This window comes from Corylus avellana, chromosome ca10 (assembly GCF_901000735.1).
Source record: "Corylus avellana chromosome ca10, CavTom2PMs-1.0".
NCBI classification, from domain to species: domain Eukaryota; kingdom Viridiplantae; phylum Streptophyta; class Magnoliopsida; order Fagales; family Betulaceae; genus Corylus; species Corylus avellana.
Genome location: NC_081550.1, coordinates 15,786,960 through 15,804,528, shown reverse-complemented (window position 1 = coordinate 15,804,528; position 17,569 = coordinate 15,786,960). Strand labels below are relative to the sequence as shown.

The 17,569-nt window shown below is 37.1% G+C and overlaps 2 long non-coding RNA genes across 2 annotated transcripts; one reads left to right on the top strand and one right to left on the bottom strand.

Moving 5' to 3' along the window:
- The first annotated feature begins 455 nt into the window (after positions 1 to 455).
- LOC132164279 (uncharacterized) lies at positions 456 to 12,195 on the top strand. The gene is made up of 3 exons (XR_009438366.1): positions 456 to 654; positions 10,634 to 10,745; positions 11,643 to 12,195. It is a non-coding gene; the product is annotated as an uncharacterized LOC132164279 (long non-coding RNA).
- An 847-nt stretch (positions 12,196 to 13,042) lies between these two features.
- Positions 13,043 to 17,301, bottom strand: LOC132164663 (uncharacterized). The gene is made up of 3 exons (XR_009438403.1): positions 16,999 to 17,301; positions 15,907 to 16,018; positions 13,043 to 13,394 (listed from the first exon to the last, which is right to left on the bottom strand). It is a non-coding gene; the product is annotated as an uncharacterized LOC132164663 (long non-coding RNA).
- Between the last annotated feature and the right edge of the window lie 268 nt (positions 17,302 to 17,569).

Below are 17,569 nucleotides of genomic sequence, written 5' to 3'. Positions count from 1 at the left end.
TCATTTCACTTAAATATCTTACGTGTTGGGTCTCTCTTATTAAGGAAGAGTTTGAGCCCACACGTGAGGGGGAATGTTGGAATGTTAATTAAATGATTAAATTTATCATTTTCTATTAGCTGAAGCTTTTTGAATAAGTAGTGATTTAACTTAGAATCAGAGAAAAAGTCTTGAATTTAAACCTTATCTCTATCACTCATCTCCCATGTCATTTAAATATTCCACGTGTTGAGTTTCACTTGTTTAGTTTCCCTTGGGGTCAATTACTTATATATAAATAAAAATAATAATAATATTTTATATGGAGACCACTGTTGTAATGGTGGTTTCAGTTTCATTTGGCTTATATGTTTTCATGTTGCATCACTTTTACGCAATTTTCAAACTAGTCTTTTTTTTTAAAAAAAAATTTTTTTTTTAATGAACCATCATCATTGCCAATTTTTTAGCGCAATTATAAGAATATATAAATAAGTACAAGAGAAAATATTGGTTGGGGCTGGCTTTGTGTGATGAGATCAGAGTCAAGACACCTGAAGCAAAAACTTAAGTTGAAAAGGCTCCAAAGAGACCTGCCGTGAAAGCTACCGAAAAGAGTAATAAAGGAAGGGGCACTAGATCCTGTGGCTGAGAAACCTCACCAGCAAAGTTAAGGTTTGAAACTTTTTCTCTATGGTGAAATCTTTTATATATATTGTTGGAGGCCCACATGAGTTTTCTTTAGTCGAAAAAGCATTGCAATTCTTTTAATCTTTGTTTTACATTCCCTTTTGCTGTCACTTTTTCATATTTGTGGCTTAGTTTTAAGAACAGTTCTTGAATTTATTGGACTCCTAAACCTTTTGATGAAAAACATTGTTTTTAGAACAAAAAAGCCAATGGCTAGAAGTGTTGGCAGACCCAAGAATATCAGTAACAGACGCAAAAATGCTGCAGATATATGATTTTCTGCAATTTCCTGCTAGGTTGGGCTATGAACTGTGGGCTAAAAACTTAAAAGTAGTAGCCTATTGATTCGTTTTACTTGTCTTCTGAAGAGAGTGCTATTTTATGCAACTTTTATTATTTTCTGTTGATTTTTTGGATCTAACAGTCTTCATTTGGTGTGATCTTCACGTTCTTCGAGGCGTCTCTAATTCTCGACCTTTGGGCTCCTACAAAATAATAAGAGCGTTAAAGGGGTCTACGGGGAAGGCTCTATAGACCCTTCGATGCTTAAGTTAGCAATCGTATATAGGGTCAAAATGTAACCAGAGCTAGCAATGTATTGAGAAATAATGACCAATGCCCCTTACTGATGCCTAGTGTTCCCTTTTATAGGATTTTATCTGCCTAATTACTTCCTCGATCTTCTCCCTTTAGATAATGGAGAGATAAGGTGAGGTAGATGGGATAATGTAGGATCTTATGAGATAATTGAGGGCTATTGAGAGATAGTAGGACCCATAGTGAATTTTATCCCCAACAATTACCCCCGATTCCCATGGCTGACTTGTCCAGCTAGTCGGGTATCAGGAATCTTATATGTACTTGCAATGGAAGCCCTGGAGCTCCCGAAGCTGGCTCTTCTGAGGCTAAAGATTTGTAAAAAATCTCTAAAACATGTTTAACAGGAAAAAGATTTTTCGCTCGACTTTATTGTCTCGCTTGTTCTCTTTATCTTTTCACAATCTTCACAATCTTAAAAATGAAACTTATGAGTTTAATTTTTGTGATTGCTTGATTGAATGCTCGACAGAGTGCCTTGGCAGAGTGTTTTTAGCCGAGTGCTTGACCTCAGAGAATATCTAAGAACTTTGTCAAGAGTTTTTGTTCTAGGCCCTTTGATTTGGTCCAAGTTCGGAAAGCACTTTGACACTATGTCCCAAATGTTTCCTCAAGAGAGTGCCTTGGGGATATCTTACCGAGTTGTTCTCGGGAGATTGCCTCGACTGTCGTTCGCTGAGGGTTTAGCCTTAGAATTATCCTGCATGGAGGATTTTTAATTCTAAGTTCTGCTGAGTTTGGACAAAGTGTCTTTGGTTGTATCTCTCGAAGAGAATGAGCTATAGCCTCTTTAGCTGTATTTCTCGAAGAGAATGAGTTATAGCCTCTTTGGCTATATTTCCCAAGGATTGGAAATGTGCCTTAGTTATGTTTTTCCGAGTTTGATCTCGAGAAAACTCTTGGGCTTTTTCCCGAAGCAGTGAGATCTTCTGACTGAAGTGCCGAGCCGCTATCTCCCGGTGTGCCGCCATGGTTACTTGGGGTGTGTCCTACTTCTCCTTCAACAAGTGAAGGTGTAGTTTGAGGCCTTCATCATTGCACTTGTGCCAAAAGGTATTTACGCGGAAGCTTCTTGATCCAATCCTAGCTAAGATGACTGCTTCCCTTGCGCTGCTCACCAAGCCGTCTCTTCAAAATTTTCAGGATGATATTCAAACTAGATACCCCCCCATTCCTGGATATGTCTCTCGGGATCCTTTTGTTCGGATTCCTCGGAAATCTCGGGATCATGTGAACTTTCGGGGGGGTTCAGCGATGGTGAGCAAGGGCGGATCAACCATGGACTCAGCGAGGTGCGATGAAGCTTGGCGATGTCGAGGCAGAGCGAGGTTCTGCCATGTTGAGGTAGAGCGATGCTCTCGGCCATACTAAGGTGGAGCGATGCTCTTGACCATGCTAAGGCGAAGCGATGCTCTCAGCCGTATGAGGCGGAGTGAACTCGGCCATGCTAAGGCGGAGCGATGCTCTTGACCCTATGAGGTGGAGTGAACTCGGCCGTATGAGGTGGAGTGATGCTTGTTCGTATGAGGTGAAGTGAACTCGGCCATATGAGGTGGAGTGAACTCGGCCATATGAGGCGGAGTGAACTCGGCCGTATGAGGCGGAGTGAACTCGGCCATATGAGGCGGAGTTGTGCTCGGCCGTATGAGGCGGAGTGAACTTGGCCGTATGAGGCGGAGGTGCGCTTTGCCGTATGAGGTGGAGTGAACTCGGCCATTGTAACATCCCACCCTAATGACACACAATATTGTTCGCTTTTGGCTCCCCTCGAACCAGACTTCCCTGGAGGTCACCCATCCTGGTACTACTCCAGCAGAAGCACGTTTAACTGCGGAGTTCTGATGGGATCATGACCATCACGGCTGTAAAACGCATTGTTGTCATTAAGGGTGTAGTATACATTTAAGCACATTCTCATCTCCATACCCAGGCGATGTGGGACGTTACAGCCATGCTAAGGCTGAGCGATGCTCTCGGCTATATGAGGCGGAGTGAACTCAGCCGAATGAGGCGGAGTGATGCTCGGCCGTATGAGGTGGAATGAACTCGGCCGTATGAGGCAGAGGTGTGCTCGGCCGTATGAAGCAGAGTGATGCTCGGCTGTATGAGGCGGAGTGATGCTCAGCCGTATGAGGCGAAGTGAACTCAGCTGTATAAGGCAGAGGTGTGCTCGGCCATATGAGGCAGAGTGATGCTCGGCCCTATGAGGCAGAGTGAACTCGACCGTATGAGTGCCACAAAGTGTTTTTTCTAAGCCATACTGTGCTCATTTTCCTTTGTTATTCATGATCGTTGCACAAAGTTGAAAGAGGAAACATAGAGCATATTGCACTAAAATTGAGTAATAGCATGCCTTTTATGGTGTATGAAACACTGTAGCTATCAAGCCCAAGCAATCATAATCCTAGGAAATCAGATCTAAGGATGTAGTATTATTCCAATCCGGCATGCGTTTTTTTTTTTACAACCATTAAAGCATATCTTTATCAGAAACATTCTTGGATTATTATCTTTTCATGAAAGCCATGAGCATATGTATTTAGATTTGTAAATTGTGCTTTGATTTTGGTACAAGAGCATTTACAATCATATATATATATATATATATATATATATATATATATTAATGACAATTAATGTAAAAAGAAATACCACTTATTTCACATCTAAATAAAATAAGTTTACAAGGACTTATCTAGCGGAGTGAGGCTCGATCCGCGGGAAGCGGATTGATGCTCGGGCTTCGGGAGCTGGAGTGATCCTCAAATTTTTACTCCTCGGATTTCGCTCCTCAGATTTTTACTTTGGAAAATTTTTCTCGAGTTTGTCTCGAAATTTCATTCTCGGACTCTTGAGGCAAAAGCTAGCAACCTTCAGACGAGCTTGTGACAGGGTAGGTGACCTTCAGTCGAGCAGTTTAGTGACACCAGCCACGAAAGTACTGTTTCTTCTACATACAAGAAGAGGAGTGGGTGACAACTATTGCTTCGACGTGAACTACTTTTTTTTCAAACCTTGTAGAAGGTTCTTTTTTGCTATAGGCTTTATTTTTTAGCTCTCTTCTTTTTTCATTGAAAATTTTGATTCGAAATAGAATGACTTTCATCACTGCATGTTTCGAAATCATTATTTTCCTTAACCTGTTGGCGAAATGGATTAGATCTCTCAGATCTGATGACAGCAAACACCAATTTGGTGTATGCGGATTGCAACATAGTGGATCTAGGATCCATGACTATAGATCTATGTAGATCTGACTCCAGCTGGTTGTCGTATTGCCCAAACGCTTGATTACCACCAAAACGGATTTTGATTTTGCAAGAACGTAGTCTTTTCCCACAGATGGTGCCAAACTGTTGATGCATTTTTTGGATCTAACAGTCTCTGTTTAGTGTGATCTTCACTTTCTTCGAGGCGTCTTTAATCCGCTATCTTCGGGCTCTTACAAAATAATAAGTGCGTCAAAGGGGTTTACGGGGAAGGCCTCGTAGACCTTCCAATGCTTAAGTTAACAATCGTATATGGGGTCAAAATGTAACCGGAGCTAGCAATGTATTGAGAAATAATGACCGATCCCCCGGTGTTCCCTTTTATAGGATTTTATCTGTCTAACTGCTTCCTCGATCTTCTCTCTTTAGATAGTGGAGAGATAAGGTGAGTTAGTTGAGATAATGTAGGATCTTATGAGATAATTGAAGGCTGTTGAGAGATAATGGGATTCATCGTGAATTTTGTCCCTAACATTTTCCATGTGGGGAAGAAAGTTGTCGTGTTATTCAATTTCTATACTGACAAGCCTGGCAATCTTGATTTCAAAATCCTCAGAAAGCTAGTATTGCCTGATGGGTCAGTGGTCATTTTTGTTTTTTAAATATCATCCAATCACATCTAAAATTATAGTTCCACCCATGATCTTTGTAGCTTCCACTTAAAACTCCTTGCCAAATATACCGTCGGCAAACAACTGGTACCGTCGGCAAACAAATGGTATCCTCAATTTCTCACAAATGGTACCGTCGGCAAACAACTTTTCCTTGTTTTCACTTCAAAAAAAAAAAAAAAAAATCATCCTCCTTTCAAAATTATTACCAAACAATTTTTTTCATTTTTTTTTTCCGCAAGAAAATTCAAAACTCATTTTTCGTACGCGTCAAGATTAAAATTTTAGTATAATAGTCACTGCTTAGGATATAAAAGCTCAGTGATCAGATGGGGATTATGCACCTAACACCCCGATGTTAGGAATGAGGAAACAAAGTTGCCTAATAGCCACGCTTAATAGCTTAAAGTTATGAAATGAATAAATTATTAGCAACCTTGCGGTTAAGTAGGGTAACACTTAGCAAACTTCAGGGGATAAGTAGGAGTATAAATTTATTTATGATGTTATATATGTTATGAAATGTTATGCAAAGTTATACTTAAATTATGATGATTTTTAATTTATGTTTTACTTCCTTTTTTATTTATTTTTTATTTTATGATGGGGAGCCTCAACAAGGTAGGACCCTTTAGACCCATTTTTGTAGAGTAAACTTCGGACCCGTGCACAGTACCCTCAGAAGTTTTTCTACACGGATTAGGGTAAATCGCTGGCTTTTTACATCAGGGAGTGTGGCCCCAAGGGGTAGTTTGCACCTAGCAAGTCTTGAACTTAGGATCTATGTTATGAATTGTTTTACTGCTTGATATTATGAAATGTGAAGTTAATTATCTAGTAAGAAAATACAAAGAAATATTATTCTTATTTATTACTATGCATCAAATTGTGTATCACCTAGTTTACCATTTAGCTATACATTTATTAAAACTCATTTGTGAAAACCCTTCATGCATGGCGGTTTAGTAAACATTGGTGATGAGATACATTTTCAAATAAAGGATGGCTCTCATATTAATTGGTTAGTTTGCTTGAACTTATTGAATCGTAGGCTCACGCTTTTTCCTATAAAATAAGATGCTGATTTATATGAGTGTCCAATCTATGACGTATAGGACTGATATGACGCCCCAATTGTTGGAAGGGCTGACGTACTTTAAGTCAATTGTATAAATTCTAGTAGTTTTTAATGTGTATTTTAGTAGACCACTTATTGCAGCTTGTGCTATACAATAAGTTAATAATTTTATAAGTTATGTAACCTGTCACTTGTAGTAGTGTTTGGGAAGACGCTATATATGTATAATGTTTCATGCATAAGTTGGCATTTAAGCCATTTATTGATTTTTACATGAAACAGTAATTACAGCTATTTTACATAATTGAGGTAATGCAACTGACTTCCCCAATAAAGCTTTCCAAGTGGTTTAGCTACTTCTTTTTAGCAAGGAACTTCTCCTTAGGATCTTAGTCTGGATCATCTGAATCAGATTCTTCCTTGGATTCAGTTTCCTCCTTAGATTCAATTTCCTCCTCAGATTCGTTTTCTACTCTCACAGAATCCCCGGTTGAATTTTTTGAACTGACTTCTTCCTCAGCATAGAATTTCTCTTATTTGTTCATCAGTCTATTCAAAGGGTTGTCCATAATCTAGAAATCTTCGGATTTTGTTCAGAATTGGCCCACAACCAACTGGCCAAGTGCGCATGACTCGTTTCGTCCTTTTGTAGGTTTGTATTGTCATAGTAATTGTTTGCAGAAAATGTCTACAAGTGAAACTAGTAGTAAAAAGGCAAAAGGACGAAACGAGTCATGCGCACTTGGCCAGTTGGTTGTGGGCCAATTCTGAACAAAATCCGAAGATTTCTAGATTATGGACAACCCTTTGAATAGACTGATGAACAAATAAGAGAAATTCTATGCTGAGGAAGTCGGTTCAAATAATCCCAACTAGGGATTCTGTGAAAGTAGAAAACGAATTTGAGGAGGAAATTTCTGAGGAAGAAACTGATTCTGATCCAGACTAAGATCCAGTTGGTTGTGACAACTCTGAAGAAACTTGCCATGCGCACTTTTTCCGAGCAATTCAGACATCACAACAACTTAAATTAAATTCTAATAATAACTAAAATTGACATAAACTAAGAATTATACCTAGCACTCCCACCTGAAATAGCTCCTAAGATTTAAAGTCTAATTATTATTATTATTATTATTTTAAGTTTAGGACATAATTGGTATAAGGTGTAAAGAATGAAATAGTGGAAAAGTGATATTTACAGCTGTTTTTTTTTATTTTGTGTAGTCGTGAAGCAACTTGTAGAGCATTTGAGAACGGTTTAGAATGTTTTAGAGTTTGTGAAGACAGTAGGCTGTGCAACCAGTTTTTCTTCTTTCCATATTTTTATTTTTGTTTTATTAAAAATATAAGCCCACCTTTTCAAGACGGTCCAAAAAAGTTTTGTTTCAAACTCCACCAGTTCACAATATAGCAATCAGCCACAATTTGAACCATTATTATTATTATTATTATTAAATATCCAACAAACACTTACCCATTTAATAATATATGTTGCAGGTGTATTTTTAGTGTTTCAACAAACATTGTAGGTGTGATAATATATATTATAACTTTTGTATAATTCCTAAAGCTTCAAAAATTTCATTTCTCGTTTAGCTTTTAGTTCAATCGGTCTATTTCTCAGTTTAAATCGATAACATCAACTTAGACATCAAATGTAATTTTTTTTTGAATATATTTGCTTTAACTAAAGATCAATATTTATACTAAAATATTCTTAATCATCATAATAAATTTCTTGGATGTTACACCCAAAAGCTGTGGGGTGGTTCGGCCACCCTCTATGGTGGCAAAAAATATTCATAGTCGTCATAAATTTTTTTATTTTTTTAAAAAGATTTTTAATGTTTTAGTATAAATTTAGGAAATTTTATTATTTTAAAATCTGAGGTTGCAAAAAAAACACAAGTATCACCTATAGTGGCATGTCTTCCAAGGGACATGTGTCGCATTTTAACGAATAGTGATCTAGAGCTGTGTTAAAAAATTAGATAGAAGTAACAACTTGGTATTTCGTCTAACAACAAGTAACATATGTGACACTTTTGAAATCGAGAAGTCTTGTTTGATTTTGGCCCTAACCAGAAGTACAAAAATTGCGTTTAACCCTTTTAAAAAATAAGGTCAATAACTTTTTTGATATCTCGGTTTTAACGTTTTTATTTTTTCTCCCTAGGTTTTAAAACCACACAAATTTGGTATCTCATAGGCTTACCTATGGGAAAAAAACAAAATCAATACATCAGTTAGTTTCTGTCAGTCCCAATTAATGGAATTCCATCTTATCTCCATTAATATCGCGACACATATTCTAAAAATTAAAAATAATTTTTTTTTTTTTTTAAAAAAAAAAAACTAAACCTATAAAAAAATTAAAAAAAAAATAAAAATTTTATGGGGTGGCTGGCCATCCCCATTTTGGCCTTGGGGGTGGCTCCCAATGCCGGTTTGGGGGTGGCCGAACCATCCCAAGGGCCAAAAAGGGGGTGGCCGAAAACAACCACTTTGGCCTTGGGGGTGGCTCGGCCACCCCAGGAAGCCACCCCATGGGGTGGCTGCCGCCTTCGTAGCCCTTTGGAGTGGCCGGCCACCCCATAAAATTTTTACTTTTTACTTTTTTATTTTTTTATTTTTTAGAACACGTGACGTATTATGAGAGTGAAACGTGAAATTCTATTAATTGTGACTGACGAAAACTAACAAAAGTATTGATTTTATCTTTTCTCATTACTAAGGTACCAAATTTGTTTGGTTTTAAAACTTAGAGAAAAAAAAAACATAAAAACGTTAAAATTAAGATAGTAAAAAAGTTATTAACCTTAAAAAATTATGATAACATCTTGTGGATGGTAAGATATCACTCGCAAACCAATTTTAAGAAAAAAATAAATAATAAATATAACATTTCACTTTGAGTAATGATTCAAGTTACGCGGCGTGCGTGAACAGTAACGCACGCCGCTGACGTGGCATGTGCCACGTCGTAACCCTGTTCATAAAAAAACAAAAAAAAAAAAAACAAAAACCTGCGTTCAAAACTTCAAAACCCATCCCATTTTCATTTCCCTCCAGCTTCTTCTGCACCAAAACCCAGCCCCGATACCCAATTTCTTCCCAAAACCATTTTCTCCCCCCACCGGCGTCGTGATCTCATTTCTCCACCGTGCGTCCATCTTTCTTCCAAGGCCCTCATTTTCCCCCTCAAAATTCTTCCCCCAAAATTCTCCCTACCCTGCGATCGAGGACCTGCTCCACAACCGCCGGAAGTTCGCTGCTCGTTGCTGCCCAAGACCCATCTCGACGCAGCCGCTCGTTGCCGCCCACGCCGCCGTTCATCGAAGCCCTCTCTCTTTGCTTCCTCCTCTGAAAGGTTTCAGCTCTCTCTTTCTCTCTTGCTTAGGGTTTATGCACAGAAAAGCAAAGCTATAACTCTTTCTCTCTCTCTCTCTCACTCAGACACACAAATCCACAAATGGAAAGACAAAGAAATAGGTTTTATTTCTTTATTTTCATTTATTTTTCTGGGTGAACAGCCGAATGGGAATGCGATTTGGAGTTGATTTTTGTTGTTCTTTGTGGATTTTGGGTGTGAGTGGCCGACTTGTTGAAAAATTGGCTCATAGTAGTCAAAAATGAAAGACTTTGTCTCTTTGTCAAAGTTGTCATGCTCCTTATCTCCAAATACACCGTATGAGGACTTCTTCAATAAGGAAGTCTCTGCACCTAAGAGTTTTAACTGCACTTAGCCTTGCATTAACTCTTTTGTTATTCCTTTTGTCAACAAAGGAAGCAACTGCATTAACTCCATTCTTTCTTCATTTGTCAACAAAAGGAGTAGCCATTGTTTTTTGACTTCTTGTACATTGTGCTTATAAATATCCATTGGCTTCATTGCAAGAAAGAGGTCGAGAGAGTGTGCTGGTTTTTCTGTAGAGATTGAAAAACATTTGTATTGCTCTGCAGAAATTAGGAAGAACCAGTATTGTTTTGAGTGTGAGGAAGATTTGGGTGTATTTGGGGATTTGGGTTTGTGAGTGTTTTAATACTCTTTTGTGTCTCCCCTTTTGAATAAGTGAAATCTCTCTATTATTGCACCGTGGATGTAGGCAAGTTGCCGAACCACGTAAATCTTGTGTTCTTGTTGTTATTGCTATTTATTTTTCCTTTAAACGCTATATCATGTTTGTTTCGCTTGATTGATTGTGTGAGAGATTCGCGACCTTTCGCACAACACGACTATGTGCTTGGTTTGAGAAGTTTTGTTGTGATCTTTTGGAGGAGCCCAATGGGCTTTTGTTTGATGAAGTTTGAGTAGCTTTTGTTGTTTAATTTTGGTTCTAGAGGGCCAAATGGAGTGAATATGTTTTTGAAAATTCTTTTGGTTGATTTTGTTTGGGATGCTCTAGGTAAGCACCGAATGGGAGGGAGGAAGAATTTGGATTCTTTCTCTAACATTGGCCGAATGGATGTTGGTTGTTGCAATTCTTGAGTACTACTAGTGAAATGTGATATATAAAGGTGAGCCCTTGGATTGGCAATTAATTGCATTGCTCCAGATTTTTAGTGTGGTATTAATGCCTTCTATTTTGCAGTGTAGTCCCTTTTTTTTTTGGCATCGTCAATGCTGTTTTTTCTATTTCAGGGTTTATGTTCATATTTAGATAATTATGTGTTGCAACCAGCTTTTCCATAACATCACTATCACTTTTTTTTCCCCTTCTTTAAGGGATTTCTTTGTATATTTCCTGTATACTTGGGGTTTTCCTTGTATTAATAAAACTTTCGTATTACCTATCAAAAAACATATTAAAAGCCCGGTATGTTGTATCAGATTACATGATTTCGTATTACTCTACAGTTAAATTGTTTCTTGACTCTCATTTCTTCTCATCCTTTGGCTCGTCTCATTTCTTCTCTTGAGGACCAAAATGTTGCCCCAAGAATTGAATGATAGGTCATGTCTACAATTTGGTTTAGCATATTTTGTCTATTTGATGCGTTGTTCATGGGTCCTTGGCATATACATACATTCATAGTAAAAATGATCATAATTTATGTCAAATTTATATGATTTTTGCCGTGGGTCCTTTACAAATTCATGCAATTTCTATCATTTACTGCCCTTGACACTTGTGATTAATTTGTATTTCAAATGGCTCTCATTTCTATCTTTAAACCACACTTGTAATTTATCATTTCTATCATGTTGTAAAATTTTCTTGTGTCTAGGCATTTGTGGAATTCTCTACTTGCAACACATTCTTTCTTTTCATCCATTACTGTCTGGATGGAGGATTTATAATTAATTTTAGCAGAGTTTTCAAATAAAATTACACCGTAGAAATCAAACATGTCGGCTTGTTAAGACTAAGCTCTCTTTTGTTGCTTTTTGAGTAATAGACTTATTTGATATAGGTACTCTGGACTTGTTGGAAATGCATCTCAAGTAATCCTAAGATTTTGGAAGAGGTCAAAGAAGAGAAAGGAGCTCAAACAGTATGATGTCCACAAAGATATAGAAGTTCAAAGAATGCAATAACTGGATGGAAGAGAGTTTGTAAGCGGTGATCTTTACCTTGCTCTTTTGTTATAATAAATTAGTCTTGGGTTACTTACCAAAGAGGGAAAGAGTAAATGGTTTTGTAAAGGGTGAATATAGAAGTTCAAAGCAATGTGGAATCAATTCAAGGAAATTAGTTATTAGCTAAGTTGTTGAGGAAGATTCAAGTTCTCACTAATTTAGTCTTTTTCAATTTCTTATTCTATTATATTTTGCAAGGTGGGAGGAGGTCATATGAAAAAAGTGTATGTTCATTTAGTACCCGGAGAATATTTTGTATATTTAATCACAACATTCTAACAATGTATATTTTGTTAGAACTTATACTCTACTAGTCTGAATATGCAAAATTGGTTGGAGTTGCTCCTGAGAAAATGGTGCTTATTGTACTGTACAGGGAGGCACATAGGGTTGACTCTTATTGTATATACTTATTCTAAGGTGAATGCATTTTAATGTAGTTATGAATTTAGGCCTACAAACGAGCCGAGCCGAGTTTTGGCAAACTCGGACCGGCTCGTATTAAAGGATATGTAAACGAGTTGAATTTGAGCTCGAGCTGAAATCCCCTTGTTTGAACTCGGCTCGCTGGGTATATATGGTAGCTCGAGCTCAAGCTTGCTAGAAACACACTTTTGAGTCGAGCCAAGTACTCGAGTGGCTTGAGCTCGAGGTAGGGCATTTTTGGCTCTGCAACAAAGAAGAAGAAAAAAAAAAAAAAAAAAGAAAAGAGAGAGCTTGAGGATAAGAAAGTGTAAAAAAATAAAAATAACATATTTAGAAAATTTTGAGAAAATGGTTGAAGGAGATGAAAAATTGGTAGGGAATGGTGATTTCCATTCCCCCACAAAATGTGAGAAATGTTTAAATTTTGCAACAAAAAGTGAGTGCTAAATGATCAACCTATTTGTCTATGTTTTGTTAAAAATGATTTTGGTAATCAATTTTTGCAAATAGAGAATCACGTTATGTGGCTTACCAATCTTTGACCCAAAGCTTTCCTAGCTAATATTACCTAATATTTGAGTAGTCATTGTAATTGCCACACGACTAGCCATCTGAACGATAGTCCAAACAAAAATTCAAATTCTTATTAACTAGAAATTTGCTACCTTTCTTTCTTCGGTTCATGTTTTGAAGATTAACAATGAAAAGGATGGCCATTTAAAATGAATCTATCTTCATTGCTTATGGACTTCAACAAGAATAATATTAAACTAAAATCATGGGCACATACGTGAGCAAAGTGCTTCCACAAGTAATATGACTTAAATAATTTGTCCAAAGAATATGACTTCAATAATTTGTCTGCTTCTCTGGACATTAATCACAATTACAAAAGTTGCTACCAACTGTTCAAACTTACCAAAACCATATACCATTCCAATTGTTCCAACTTACAAAAACATTCCAACTATTTAAACTTGCAAAAATTATACATCATTTCAACTTGTTCAACACTTACAAAAACTATACACCACAATCAGCCAACTATAAACTCAAAATCTTTTAACATTTACTAAAAGCATTAGCTAAAAATAAGAGAGCCTCCGTACAAACAAACCAACAGGCTCAATCACTTGGTCAAAGAGGCTGAAACGCATATTCTGCAACAAAAGAAATTCGTAAGTTAGCAAAATAAACAAACTTGTTTTTTTTTTTTTTGAAAAAAAAAAAGGAAAAAAAAGAAGAAGGTAGATTACAAGGGTGTCCTACACTGGCTCAAGGTTTGGACTTCTAGCAGGTTCTTTCTTCTTTTTTATTTTTTTTAAAAAAAAACTATCAACAAGGTAAGTGGGGCGTGTCTAAAAAAAACAGTGGAGTGGGGGTGAGGCAACACACCACCATGCGTCTTTTTTTTTTTCCCCAAATTACCTAAATACCACTTAACTATTATGGATATTACACACGCTATCTAGACTTTCACATGAAAGCATTTGTTTTATAATTTCACTCATCTTTAGCAACTCATCCATCTCACAATCATTGTTCTATATGCATGTTCATTGCAGTGACATATTACTCAATAATTGCTCAGTAGTTGAATGAGATCACTACAATATAAATAGAACATTTGACTAAATCAGTGAATAAAAGGAAACATGGCTCTAAATTCTTGTATAAGATCTAATGCAATGAAACAAAACTAAAGAAAAATAATAGAGAGGCAAACAAAACTAAAGATCGCATTTTATGGGACAAGTGAACAAGTAGGAAAAGGGAGGAACTTCAATGTTGACACTACTAACATGAATTAAACAAGAAGCGGTGAAATGTGAGCATGTCAATCTATCCAAAACTAATAATAGTAAGATCACAAAAAAGGTAAAACAACTGATTAAAATATGGTGTTAAGAATGCTAATCAAATCTTAACCAACCTTTATTGCCAAATAAAAACAAATTTGTATGTGAATCCACAACATTGATTCTCACCAAACTAGAAACGAAAAGCATATTAAGTGACAGCTGATGAAATGGAGATAAATCCATGGTCTCTTTTGAAAATATAAATTATTGTCATACCATTTAAGAACAAGGTAATTAGAGAAATAAGCAAAACAACACTTAAAACCTAATTGCCAACATACAGATAGTCACCTTAGGGTACATCTAAGTTTTTAAGACATGAATACTTCATAAATTAGCACAAACTATGAACTATATTTCTCATACCAATCAAGTATCTACCTTTACATTAAAAATAATCCAAAGGAAAATAAATAGATGGATGAAATACAGAAGCATGTGGTTGTTGTATCTTTACCAGATAATTTTTCATGTAGACCCTCACCTTTATTTCTCATAAGCTAATATTTTGCAACCTAACAAATGCTATAGTGCAACAAGCTAACATTGTATTTTTCATCTTGTAGTCTAGCAAGAATGATAACGATGCAGGTCGATAAAAGTTTAATAAGACTAGAGAAGACCCAACATTTTTTATGTTAGTTCATTCTCTTTTGAACACAACATATGCACTTTTTACAATATACTGCAAGCGGAAAAGCTTATTTCATCTAAACAAAAGGCCCAGATAACTTCAATCCTATAGTCTTTTTTATTTATTTTTTCCTTAACAACTTCAATCCTACAGTCATTGTAAGGTAGCATGCTCTCTTCAAAACGACAAATCATGTAATCTGAATACAACAAACCAGGCTTTTAGCAATTCTAGGCAATATGTTTTCTAATAGGTAATACGAAAGTTTTATTAATACAAGAAAAACCCCAAGTATACAGGAAATATACAAAGCAATCCCTTAAAGAAGGGGAAAAAAAAAGTGATAGTGATGTAATGGAAAAGCTGGTTGCAACACATGATTATCCAAATATGAACATAAACCCTGATATGGAAAAAACAGCATTGACAATGCCACAAAAAATGGACTACACCGCAAAATAGAAGGCATAGATCTTGACTTTCCTATAACTTAATGATGCTGGGGGTTTATACAGCTTATGCGGGACCAGCAGCACAAAGGAGTTTGTGGAGCAGTGCATTAACAATGCGGAGTGCTTGACTTTTGGAGTGAGGAAGCAGAGCAGAGGCATGGGTGGCTACCTAATCAACAGCAGATAGCAGAAGAACTTCTGGCTCTTGGCTTAGGCCTAGACTCCTCCTAGCCATTATGACTAATACATACGGGAAGATAATTTCTAATATTAGCTTCTTAGCTTTACTCTCTGTAACTACCAAGTACTGACTAGATCTCTCTATGTATTAATCAAGTGAAAATAAAAGCTCTACCTATCTCTCTCCCAACATTGACGACCACTCTTTTCGCCTCACTCTACTGGGTGGTGGGTATGCCTTGGGGCTATTGCAAAACAATTTTACAATATGCCTAATTCATCAAATTCTAATCCTGTTTCTCCTTTTTATTCTCTATTCAATTATTGTTAATGGAGTTGGGCTCATTCCATGAGCAAAAATACATGTAATTGTGCAGTCTTGGGTGGTGAAGGTCATAAAATGCCATAAGCATATGAATTAATGGAAAGTTATGGATCTCAACACATTCAGACCAAAATTATGACAATATATAAGAACCTGAAGGCATTAATACCACACTAAAAATCTGGAGCAATGCAATTAATTGCCAATCCAAGGGCTCACCTTTATATATCACATTTCACTAGTAGTACTCAAGAATTGCAACAACCAACATCCATTCGGCCAATGTTAGAGAAAGAATCCAAATTCTTCCTCCCTCCCATTCGGTGCTTACCTAGAGCATCCCAAACAAAATCAACCAAAAGAATTTTCAAAAACAAAACATATTCACTCCATTTGGCCCTCTATAACCAAAATTAAACAACAAAAGCTACTCAAACTTCATCAAACAAAAACCCATTGGGCTCCTCCAAAAGATCACAACAAAACTCCTCAAACCAAGCACATAGTCGTGTTGTGCGAAAGGTCGCGAATCTCTCACACAATCAATCAAGCGAAACAAACATGATATAGTGTTTAAAGGAAAAATAAACAGCAATAACAACAAGAACACAAGATTTAGGGGAGACACAAAAGAGTATTAAAACACTCACAAACCCAAATCCCCAAATACACCCAAATCTTCCTCACACTCAAAACAATACTGGTTCTTCCTAATTTCTGCAGAGCAATACAAATGTTTTTCGATCTCTACAGAAAAACCAGCACACTCTCTCGACCTCTTTCTTGCAATGAAGCCAATGGATATTTATAACCATAATGTACAAGAAGTCAAAAAACAATGGCTACTCCTTTTGTTGACAAATGAAGAAAGAATGGAGTTAATGCAGTTGCTTCTTTTGTTGACAAAAGGAATAACAAAAGAGTTAATGCAAGGCTAAGTGCAGTTAAAACTCTTAGGTACAGAGACTTCCTTATTGGAGAAGTCCTCATACGGTGTATTTGGAGATAAGGAGCATGACAACTTTGACAAAGAGACAAAGTCTTTCATTTTTGACTACTATGAGCCAATTTTTCAACAAGTCGGCCACTCACACCCAAAATCCACAAAGAACAACAAAAATCAACTCCAAATCGCATTCCCATTCGGCTGTTCATCCAGAAAAATAAATGAAAATAAAGAAATAAAAACCTATTTCTTTGTCTTTCCATTTGTGGATTTGTGTGTCTGAGTGAGAGAGAGAGAGAGAAAGAGTTATAGCTTTGCTTTTCTGTGCATAAACCCTAAGCAAGAGAGAAAGAGAGAGCTGAAACCTTTCAGAGGAGGAAGCAAAGAGAGAGGGCTTCGATGAACGGCGGCGTGGGCGGCAACGAGCGGCTGCGTCGAGATGGGTCTTGGGCAGCAACGAGCAGCGAACTTCCGGCGGTTGTGGAGCAGGTCCTCGGTCGCAGGGTAGGGAGAATTTTGGGGGAAGAATTTTGAGGGGGAAAATGAGGGCCTTGGAAGAAAGATGGACGCACGGTGGAGAAATGAGATCACGACGCCGGTGGGGGGAGAAAATGGTTTTGGGAAGAAATTGGGTGTCGGGGCTGGGTTTTGGTGCAGAAGAAGCTGGAGGGAAATGAAAATGGGATGGGTTTTGAAGTTTTGAACGCAGGTTTTTGTTTTTTTTTTTTTTGTTTTTTTTTGTTTTTTTATGAACAGGGTTACGACGTGGCACATGCCACGTCAGCGGCGTGCGTTACTGTTCACGCACGCCGCGTAACTTGAATCATTACTCTGAATTCACTTTTTCACCCGACACAAGCATTTGGGGATGGTGGGGTCGAGGTGTCAGTTTGGCCTCTTGCCGCTTAATTATAATACGGACTTTCTGCAATTTTA